The sequence below is a fragment of the Ochotona princeps genome, chromosome 7, assembly GCF_030435755.1.
Source record: "Ochotona princeps isolate mOchPri1 chromosome 7, mOchPri1.hap1, whole genome shotgun sequence".
NCBI classification, from domain to species: domain Eukaryota; kingdom Metazoa; phylum Chordata; class Mammalia; order Lagomorpha; family Ochotonidae; genus Ochotona; species Ochotona princeps.
Genome location: NC_080838.1, coordinates 38,455,130 through 38,467,282, shown reverse-complemented (window position 1 = coordinate 38,467,282; position 12,153 = coordinate 38,455,130).

Sequence of the window (12,153 nt, the reverse complement as noted above, 5' to 3'; positions counted from 1 at the left end):
AATGAAATGGTTGGACATACCTAGACAGTGGGATAATGGACTGCCTGACATTGTCTGTACCAGTAATGTAGGGGCACACTTAAATAACAGACAGACTTATGAAGGACTATACTATTGTAAGAATATGGGAAAAATCATTGAGGGGGTGGGGATTTTGGGGGGTGGACACCAGACACTATGGAATTGCACCATAAAATTCAAAATAAAAAAGTAAAAAATAATAATGAAATGTAGAAGACATTAAAATTATGTTACCTAGCAGATGCACAAAACTTATAAGGAATTAATTGTATATATATGTATATATATATATATATATATATATATATATATATCTTTCACAAAACTACATATATTAATTCAGAAACTGAAAGCTACCCTTCAAAGGAACAATATGGCTAACATGTTCTTTTCTCTTACAGAAATAATACTACAAATCTAAACATCTTGGTGAATCAGTACTTTATAAAATTAAGCCAAGTAGGCTGATTAGTTCATGAACTATTTTTAATTCATTTTTTCCATGAAATTTTGAAATCTTTTGTGTGTGTATGTGTTCCTTTAGATTTCTTTGTTAAATGTGCTTCAAGACTTAGGTTTGGTTGGCTTAAACTGGTTTTTCATTGAAATTAACTCTTTTATTCAGTTCATTTTTCTAATCTTGTCCTAAGTTATTTTCTTCAGAAATGATTTACATTTTTTGCACAGAGAATTTAAAATAAATTACAATAAATACATTCCAATAATAGTTTGTGACATTTACCTTGTTTCCATTATTGTTACAAATATGCAGTAACAATCTATTTTGGCATGTAGATATATACTATTACAAATTATAGAAGCTGATATTTCAATGTTACTCTTTCTAACAATTTTTCTGTCTTAAATTCTCATGAAATTCACATGTAACTCCAAAAATGCAGTGTCTCAAAGTTTTAATAAAAAACTTTATACTTTACATTACTTTTTTCAAAGACTGCAGATTAATCATCCAAGAAATATTATTAATATGCATTGCTTTAGGATGTACATAAATCTTGTAACAAAGTAAATCTCTGTAAGTCAATGAGCCAAAGCTGCTTTGGCTTCAGCATGCTATTTTGCCCCTAAAGCCATATTGCTGCTGATTAGTCTCTCAGTTTTAATTTGAAATAGAAAAATAAGCTTTCTAGGTTTAAAATCAATAGTTGTTTGGAGAAGTATTCTTGTAAATGACATAATTTCAGTTCATTTCCACAGATTGCTCCTCAATGCAAAAAAGTACTTAGTCTTAAATAAATATTAAAACAGGGATACTGGAGGGAGCTTTTAATGTTGCTGATAAGACACTGAGATGCCTGCCTTCCACATCAGAGTATTTGAATTCAGTCCTAATTTTATTCCTACTTCTAACTTCTCCTCCGTGAAAGGCAGAGGTGACAGCTCAAATCATTGGGTGCCTACCACCCACATGGAAGATCTGGATTGGTGCCCCCTTCCTGACTCTTGGCTTCAGCCTTCAATTTTGTCCTTGGGAAGCCTAGAACTGCTGAGGGCATCTGTGAGTCAACCGGAGGATGAGAGTTCTCACGATCAGTTTTTCTGTTTAATTCAGTCTCTCTCTCTCCCATCCTTCTCTCTCACAGCTGATTATAAAGCACACAGACAGGAATTCTTAGTTCTAGAGTACTTTATATTTATAAAACTGGATTTCTAAGTGTGGTTATATAAATCTGTGAGGGACTTGAAAGTTTGTTCTGCTTGAAAACTGTCAATAGGGTAACTACAGTTTGATGCGAGCAGACAATATGGCATTCTTTGGTCGGAAAAAGATTTTTAACCATGGAATAGCAGGCAATGTGAGTTGTATGTTTGCATTGCTTCTCCTTGACTCCAAACCTCACAAGGTTGACATGAAGTAGACAAGGCAGGTGTTGTACACATTGTTGGTTTGAATCACAGCTGTGTAACCCTGAGCTTAGCAGATCTCAAATATTGTAGGTGTGTTGCTAGAAAACCTGCCTATCTATCCTCCAGGAGTAGAGTGCTACTTTTATTGGCTTAGTCAGGAAGCAAATCTGGACCAGGTCTAGAGGGAAACACTGCCCACTACACTCCTAAAATATCCCCTGTCTATACACCCTTGACCTGATGACCCAAAAAGAAAAAAAAAAGCTTTTAAGAATAGTGGAAATCTGAGAACCATGGAGAATTGCCTTCCAACATTAGCCATTCTAGCCATTCTGTTTTTCTGTCTTATCCATTGTAGCTGAAGTTTGCTATCTGTATATCATTCTCTCAGATACTCTGATTGATGTGTCCATGAGGAGCTGAAGCCAAATCTGGTCATTTTTCTACTACAACATTTAATAAGATTGCTATCAACAAGCCCACCAGAAGAAGGATGAGGTCAACCTACCATATTGACTTTAGCCATACCCTCCAGGTCCAGGCTGAGCAAATTTGCCAAGCCATCAATATCTTCCATGTAAAGCCAAGTCACTTTATTGATATTTTTGTGTATCCTGAGGTATTAATCCAAGCACAGCATGACTGCACAGGGCAGAGTCTAGCTTGACCCACAAAGTGGAAGCTGAGGGTAACTTCTTTACCCATAACGATACTGGTCAGGAAGCTAAGACCAGATGAAATGCCTGCTAAGTTGAGGTGGAATTCCTCAAGTATCAGAAGGTCTCTTACATCTTGTCCATGATTCTAATTACTGTATTCTTTTTTTTATTAATCACATTGCATTATGTGACACAGTTTCATAGGCTCTGGGATTCCCCCAATCCCTCCACGTACATGGTGGATTCCTCCACCTTGTTGCATTACCACAGTTCAAATTCAGTCAAGATTCTATCTTTGCAAACATATACCAAGCATTGAGTCCAGCATCTTATTGTCCAGATAAATTCAACGGTTTCATGGGGAGACCTTCTCTGGTCTGAAGCTAGAGCCGGCAGAGTATCATCCTGATCAATTGAAAGCCCCAACACAACATCAACAACAATTTATAACATTATGGAACTAATTGACATGGTATTGAGTAACCAATATGTTAAAACAAATGCAAGTTCTTAACCACATCCTGCGACTACTTCATTGACATTTCAATTTTAGTTTATATACAACTGGCTTCTATATACCTTAAAATGGGTATAGGGTACTATTCAGCTGTCTCGTGTCTATTTTCATTTTAGTATTTAGCAGTTTATAACGTTGAAGCGTAATTTTGCTGAACTATGCAGATTTTAGGATAGTCTAAACTGGCTTATAACTCTAACAAGACCTATGTCAACAGTTGAGGTGCAGAACAGTTTTAGGAGGGGTGTGCAGAGAAATCTTCAGTACCTTAGTGAGGAGTAACTAATCTTTGTGTTCCACCTAGTAAGGTATATGTGAGTCCCCGAGGACCATTTCCTGTCTGGTTCTAAGCTTTTCTTGTTGTTCTCTGTCTATCTATTCTAATTTTTTGTTTGCTTTTTTTTTTGAGGGGGCTGGCTCCAGAACAACCCTGATGGTCATTGCCAGAGAGGGTGGGGATCCAAAGCTGGCACTAAGTAAGGACCAGAGAAAGCTCCCCTCCCTAGTCACAAAGGAAGTTTACTGTTCTTCTGTTTCTGTGGACTGCTCAGGGCTCCTGGCTGTTGTTCTGATGACCTTGGATCCTGTGAGGAAGGATTTGGGTTTCTTCCATCCCATGTGGTAGATCCAAACGGGGGTGGATGACCTCAAAGTTTTCGGCCTCCGAAGCACTCCAATTCCCCGTGGTCTCCTTGGCAGTTGGGATGTAGTTCTTGGTGCCCGTACTGATAGAACTTGGTGAGGATCCGGGAGTCTTCAGGGTTGGGATAGAAGCCTCCTCCTGTCCACCTGCTCCACTCGGGGGTACTTGCTGCTCTATGCATATGACCTGCTGTTAAGAGGTTATCAGGATTGCTCTCGATTCCCCCTGTATATCTTTGTAGTTTTACTATTGTCTAATGCTGATTTGAGTCTGTTGTCCATGAGTTACTGGTTATGATCCTGGTAGGTGATATTTTATGTCTCATACAATAAGTTACTGTGATGTAACCAATGAACGAACAATCAATGTGAGTCAGACTGCTTATGATCTACATCAAAGAATTGTAAAACCTAACATACTTTTAAGACACTAAGCTACTCAGAAATGGGGCGGGAGAGCAGAGAAATCTTCCATCTCCTTAGATTGTGTGAGGAAGATGTGACATAATTACTGTATTCTTAATAGAGAATTTGAATGTGTGATTTTTTTTATACTCATAGATTTCAATTATAAAGGTGCTTATAGTACCCTTGAGAAGTGCTAGACATAATTGCGGTTCTCCTCAAATAGGGTCAGCTTTAACAGTAGGAAAACACTGAGAGCTTCTCTGACATGGTTATCCAAAGTAATTGAGTCCACGCCTCCTGTTGGAGGGACTACTAGAGACCAGTCAGGCCCACATCTCCTGTTGGTTCATGTCACCAGGAAAGTAACACTTATCTACCACTGGAAATGGATCTGAAGAAGACATTTATAGCTGCTTTGAACTGTGTATTCCAAATAAATGTTTCTAATTTTATTCTTTATATGATTAAGGGGAATGACAATCAATCCAAGGTAGGGTTGTATGGGGAGGTTTAGTATATCCAGCACCAAGTTAAATTGAAGGCGCTGAGTCAGTTTGAGTAGGCTGCATAAAGATGCAGGGGAAAGCTAAATACACAAAACAAAAGGAATAAGCAAAAAGCAGTATTGACCCTCTCTGCCTTATAGCTCCCAGGACTAAAGATGTTTTTTCTGTGGAATAAGGTCTCCTGCTCTCCTTCTATCTCTATACAGTGAAAGGTCCAGCCAACAGCCTATGTTCACCACATTAAATGTATCTTTCATTCAAACTCATATCTACTTTATTTAAAGTGTGTGTTCAATAAGATAGATAGTTTTATACAAAGTAAAAATTCAGTTTGAGTCATTGTTGTCAGCTTTGATGAAGTTGTCATGAGGGACTCATTCCATTTTGTTCTTTGAATTGGGAAAGTAGTGAAAACCAAGAGGCATCAACAGGTAAAAGACCAGTATTGCATCCAGAATTATCAAACTTGATCATGTTGCAGTGATCATTCTTCAATGTTTTATTGTCATAATTATTCAGGAAGCAACTCAATGTAGAGAATGCCTCACTTGGTGCAATGCATTCCAGGACTACATTGCCTTAGAATGAACTCTCCTTGTGCAGACCAAAAAAAAAAAAAAAAAAAAAGAAAAGAAAAGAAAAGAAAAGAAAGAAATAGTGGTGCTAGAGCACTAAAGCATCGGTTCTTTATTCAACCGTGAGGACAAAAGAACCATTGTTGTCAAACCACAGGTGTTTCAGAATGTGAAATGCATGATGCTAACCAGACTCAAGTATTACTGAACTGTAACTGGTATTAGTTGGTCTTCAGAATTGTGACTAGATTTAGTTGGTCATTGTAACTGGCAATGCTAAGAGGAGGCCAGATGTGTAATTGGACAATCAGATGACAGGTGTAGTGAGCATTTGCCCTTAGAGGCTACAGTATTCCTACTTCTGCTTTCAGGAGTAAAACCAGGATTTGGGGAGGGAGTGGGCAGTGGGCAGGAGGCACAGCCCATCATGTAGTAAGAGTTTGTACAATCAAAAGGTAGGTCAGGCTGGCATAGCAGCATGTTTCTCATCTCTTCAGAAACCTTACCTTTATTGTGGACATCTGCATGAGGGCTACAAATAATTAATTTTCTTGTCATAATGATCTGCACAGTTTCTAACCCTCCAAACTGAAATTTAATATGCTACATGTAATTTTCTTAGTGGGAGACTAAAACCTAGACTGTTAGAGATACTCCCAGACAGATTTCAGCTTTGTAAAGTCATCACAGAGCCAAAATGAGGAGTTGCAGCAACACTGTATAAAGCTTTGCTCAGGCAGTATGGTACAGAATATTTTAACCCAAGGATTACTCTCCAAATTTTATGTAATATTATGGTGACAGTGTACCAGGTCAACTGTACTGTTAAACTGTGCAAATCTAAATACAATCACAATGTAAAACAGTATAGTTAAGTAAACACAAAGGATTTTAAAAAATATTTATTTGTATTAGAAATTCAGATTATCAGAGGGAAGGAGAGACAGAATGAAAGATTTTCCATCTTCTGATTTAATTTCCAAGTGGTCCCAATAGCTGGAGCTGGGCTAATCTGAAGTCACGAGTTTCTTCCAGGTCTCCCATGTGGGTGCCACATCCCAAGGTGTAGGGCCATCCTCTCCAGTCCTCCCAGGCCACAAGCAGGGAGCTAGATGGGAAGTGGAACAACTGGGACATGAACTGGTACCTGTATGTGATCTCAGCGCATGCAAGGCAAGGACTTTAGCCACTAGGCTACTGCCTCAGTTTCAACACAAATAAGATGTAAAACAAAACAAAACAAAACAAAACAAAACACCTATCTTATATTCTTGAGCTGAGGAAAAGAACCCGAAGAAAAAAGACTTTTGAAAAGACTCATTCTTAAAGACTGAGATTTTGACCAAAGCATACCTCCAATCACAGGTTAGTGGAGAAATTCACTGTATTCCTCATACCTTAGCTGATTAGCAATTTTTATACACGCCGGAAGCAACCCTCCACAGTACATGCAAGGTGAACAGGGAACTATTTATGTGACTGTGCAGAATGTTTCTTACCGTAGCAGGCAGGTGAGTTCCTGCTTTATTTTCTGCTAAAGGAACTGTGGATGAGAGCTTTCTAGAACACAATCACATGAAAGCTTGAAGAGCAACAATACCCTCAAGTTACTAATGGAGACCTGATGGTCTGACTCTGTTATCCAATTTGCAGAGGGAATGGCTGTTCCACTGTACTTGGAGACTTTCAGGATACCTGCCTGCATCTTTAGAAAACTCACAGAAAACTTGTAGCCCAGGAAAAGTTTCTGAGGGACCAAAGTTTCGCACATGGGTCTGGAGGAGAGCTCCGCCAGTTGTCTCAGGTTCACGGTAGTGACCCACTGAGCTGCAGGTGCCAACAGTCTCTTTCACTCCCATTAAACACAAAAGTTAACATAATACGGCACTGAAATGAGAGATTTTTTTTTTTTTAAAGGTTCAATACATTGTCTAAGCAAATAAAATAAGAAGTGAATGCATGCAATGCTGAAAGACAATAAGTGGGTAACTTACACATATCGCAAGATTTTTCAGGGATGTCTATCTCTTCTAACCGCTGGCCATCATGCTTTGAGTTGACATAACCAAATAAAGAAATCTTAGGCCAGTGATTCAGGGTTTCTGCGGGGTAAGTGTTCCATTTAAACAAGAACTCATTAGCAAGCAAAAACTTGCTTTCCAAACAAGACTACTCAAGTTGGTGTGGCTGCAAGTCGCTAGAAACCAGGATGGATCTAAGAATGTGAGGTTGGAGCTGTAGCCAAAAAGGTCACTCATACTTTCATAGAATCCAATTCACACACCCAGGAACTAAATCACTTTTTTTTTTTTATTGGCTCAAGATACAGTCAGGCTTCTGTTGCTTCTAGAGGGGCAGAATGTTCTAAGAAGCTACCGCCCAGTCTGTACCCCAAGTCTTTAAATGTCACATAAGCAAAACTGCTGGAAGATCAATGAAAGCATAATCTCAGGAAAATTGAGGTCAAAACTTCTGACTTGCCTACCAAAAGAGTAAGGAAGAGATGAATGCACTGTATCCTGCCTGAAACACTTAGAGTGGCAACTGAAGGCAATTTGTCTCAATAGCACTTTTGTATCTTTAGGACATTCTCAAAGGGATAACTTCTAATGATTTTGAGGTGAGGAAATACACATACATGCAACAATTAATTCCTTGTATACCTTGAGTCTTAACACCGATAAAAGTGTGATTAGTGGAGAATCATGAAAGGCCCATCCCCGAAATTCATGATTTGTTCTGTACTAAAAACTTCTTCAACTATGTTGTGTCTGAAACAGGAACTTCTGTGACACATGAGGAATGCATAAGTTGAGAAATATGATGCCTGAATTAAATAAGGTCACATAAGTGAAATCTTGTTCTCTTTGAAATTCTTCAACATTTTATTATTACATGTATTCTTTCCTTCTAGATCAATATGAGATGAGGTTTTGTTTTTCCTTTTTAAAAACAGATTGTGTTGGGAAATAAAAAGGAAGACATGAAACTGTGAGCACAGAAAGAGTAACTTTTCCAGGAAGTCATGTTTTATAACACATTGCCTGCCTCTTCCAGACCTGCCCTACAAATGATACTTAGGGATGTTACATTAACATAGAAAATGAATAGCACATACAAAAACTAAATGTGAGCATGTAGAAGAGCAAAAGAAGACTAAATCAATGAACGACACGTTGCTAAAATGAGAGGACCAAATCACAAGGTATTGACATTAATCCTCTATGCCAACGGCTTAAACTCATCAACCAAGTGTCATGGATTAGTGGAATGGATCAACAAAAATAAAGCTAGGCAAAACAAAACAAACAAACAAAGAAGAGCAAGTGCATCTATTTGTTGCCTACAGGAGACATATCAGACCAACAAAGATGCGAAAACCGAACGTGAAAGTATGGAAAAATGTTCCAGGCTAATGCAAAGCAAAAACAAGCAGATATAGTCATCCTTAAGTCGGATAATATGGACATTGACAGGAACAATGCTAAAGGAGGTAAGAAGGACACCAACTAGGATCAAAGGATACTTCAGTAACAAGAAATAACTGTACTAGGTTATTAGGGTGCTTTCTATTTCAAATCTAATTTTACTTGCTTTTTTCCTGTTGCTTCTCTATGCTAGTGTGGCTAAATGCATGGTTTACTCATCCTTTTTTTTTTTTTAGATATATTTACTTTTATTGGATAGTCAGATATACAGAGAGGAGGAGAAACGGAGAGAAAGATCTCCCATCCGCTAATTCACTGCCCAAGTGGCCACAACAGCTGGGGCTAAGCTGATCCCAAGCCAGGAACCTCTTCAAGGTCTCTCACGGTGTTGGAGGGTCCCAAGGCTTTCTCCATTCTCGACTGCTTTCTCAGGCCACAAGTAGGGATCTGGATGGAAAGTGGGCTTCCAGGATACACACTGGCACTGATGTGGGATCCTGTCATTTGCAAGGTAAGGACTTCAGCCAGTAGTCTAGCGCCCTGTGCCCGTTTTGCTCATCTTCTTAAATAATGGCTCCTTCTTGTTACAATTGGTACATTTTGTATTTTCAATTTAATTCATTTTTTTGCTCAGATTTTTTCATCTCTTTCTTCCTGTTCATTATTTTAATATTTTAAGCTCTATGAAGTGCATTATTAGATCATTTGAGTTATTTCTATTTTTTGTAAGTATCTGATGTTATAAATGTTCTTCTCAACACTGTTTATTCTACATCCCAGTGTTTCATATTTTTATTTTCATTTCCTAAAATAAGCTTTTTTCTTATTAATTTCATCATTGTGTCATGCATCATACTTTATCATGTTTTTCAATAAGTCTTTTTATAATTTAGTTTTCATTTCTTCAACTACATGTTAGTCATTCAGTAGTTTTTTTTTTCTTTTGTTGATTTTGTTTTGTGGCTTTTCATTTAAGAGATGTATATTAACTGTGTAGTAGAGAATATCATATTCCAGTGTGAAGATATAATGCAGTATGCATCTCTACTTCCAAAACAAAAATGGACTCCCAATGAAACTGTTAAAAATATCTTGACAATAAGATGCTGATCTCTTTGCGATTATCTATACCTGCAATGTTAGGATACACTAAAATAGAAAAATGATGGATATATGACTGCTTATGAAGGACTATAATATTGCAATAATACAGGATAAACCAGTGCAGGGGATGGTTTTAGAGAGGAGGAAGATAAAAATCCCAGAGCTTTTGGAAATGTATCATAAAATAGTAAAATAAATAAGTAAATCAATAAGAAAGGAAGAAAAAAAAGACTAATGCCCAGTCTCCCCATGCCTCAAGTGTCAAAATCAGGTTTTTTTTCCATTCTATTTCTTTGTCAACATTTGGTACTTTCTACCTTTTTAATAAAATTCTGTATAGAGAGAATATGGTGAAATAGCATTTCAATGTATACAATAAAGCTTAGCATACAGTATAATCAAGAAAAATGTTTAGCTCCTTCCACTGCTGTACTGATGAAAAAAAGAAGAAAAATTTAAACTTTGTATTATCTGTGAGATCCATTGAATTTAGTAGCCTTGGAATATATTGAGCAATTTTGGGATAAGTCATAAAGCCATTGACAATAAATAAATTCTCTAGGTGTCACAACTTTGTGATATCTCTGATAGATAACATTGAGTCAACCATTTGTGGGAAAAACTAAATAACCAAAGATTTTGCATGTTTGACCAACCTGTTAATAATCACTCTAGTGGGCAAATCTTTCTTTCATATCTTCATGAATGTAAACAGATTTCTTTACTTTTTTTTAAGATTTAGTTTTTTTTTAGTTGGAAAATCAGATAAACTGAGAGGAGAGACAGAGAATCCATGCCAAATATTAAGCTACAATATTTTTCATATTACCCTGTAATCCATTACTCTCTTAAAAGTTATTTATGTATATAGGCAGAAATATCTGATGCATATTATTTGCTAATATTAGGCTATCTCTTATGCTTATGTATAATAATTATTAATATATTTTAATATCTTCAGTCTTATTAATAGTACCTAAAAACTTATAAAATAGTACATGTAATATTGAAATGCTAGAAACTTTCTAGGATTAAAAATGAAGCAAAAAAACACACTGTTACACTGTATTTCTGTTTCAGAAAATTTTGTTTTTCTTTTGAATTACTACATAATATTATATAAAAAGAGATGTATGTTTGCACAAGCAAACATATACAGAAATGTTTGCACTTTAATAACTTTCAGCAAAGTTACTCATAGCTATAGAATCTTTCTCTGACATAATATAAGTTTTAGTCCTTAAAGTTTAGTTTAAGATGGGGCTGGTGTTGTGGCATAGTAGGTTAGACTGCCACCCGCAAGACTGGCATCCCACTTGAATGCTATTTAAGTTTTACTTCCAATACAGCTTCCTCTAAATGTACTTGGGAAAGCAGCGGAAGATAGTCCAAGGACTTACACTCTTGCCAGGGATGTGTGGGACCTAGATGAAGCTTTTGCCCCTGACTGTGGACCGGTGCAGTCCTGGATGCTGGAGCCATTTTGGGCGTGGACCAGCAAATGGAGGATCTCTCTTTCTCGCTCTTTTCCGTCTCCTAATTCTGCTTTCAAATAAGCAAATGGAGCTTTAAAAATAGTTTAATAAAAATCAAATCATATCATAAAAACTGATTTCAAGATAGATGAATTTAAAAAACATCAAATAACACACTACATACCTGCTTAAATTATGTTTATAAAACCGTAAAACCTAAATACACAGAGTGTTTAAGTTATCACAGTTCTTTAAAAGATCATCACAACTTGTTTCATGAAAATAGTTTGATTTTATTTAAATTTTTAAGCAGATGCTTCTTGCTGAATCCCAAGCTTCTTTCCAAGCATGAAGAGATGTTTCCTTCATGAGGAAGGGAAAGGGAATTAATTCCCATCCTTGGACTTGAATTCCAGTGCCAGGTCTATCACAATAATATTTGTAGTCGGACCATGAACTTGGTCGCTGCCCCGAGGCCTGTAATTGAGTATTGGAGCCTCCCAACATCAGGCAGCCAGAGGGTTACTTCTACCACACCTTCCCCATCCTCCTGTAGGAATGGCTTGTTTTGGTGTTTAGCACTATGTCAGATTATTTTAGCGGGAAGCCTTGAGGCTTTCTACAACCGAGAGACAGTGAGATTCAGACGCGACCCAGCACAAGGTCAGAAAGGGCAGCTAAAGGAGTGAGATTATCATCCCTCTTCCCATCTTTTCCTGACAGTGGGAAGTACAAGACTGAGGACTCAGTGCTGGTCTGGTAGATTCCAAAACTGAGCATGTCCCAGTGTCCTCTGCCCTCAGGCATATACCTACAGACAAAGCGGAAGTGAATGGATCTTACACCATAGCTAGCATACCCAGTGACTCACACGAGTGGCCTTTTTTTTTTTTTTTAAAGATTTTATTCATTTTTATTGGAAAGCCGGATATACAAAGAGGAGGAGAGA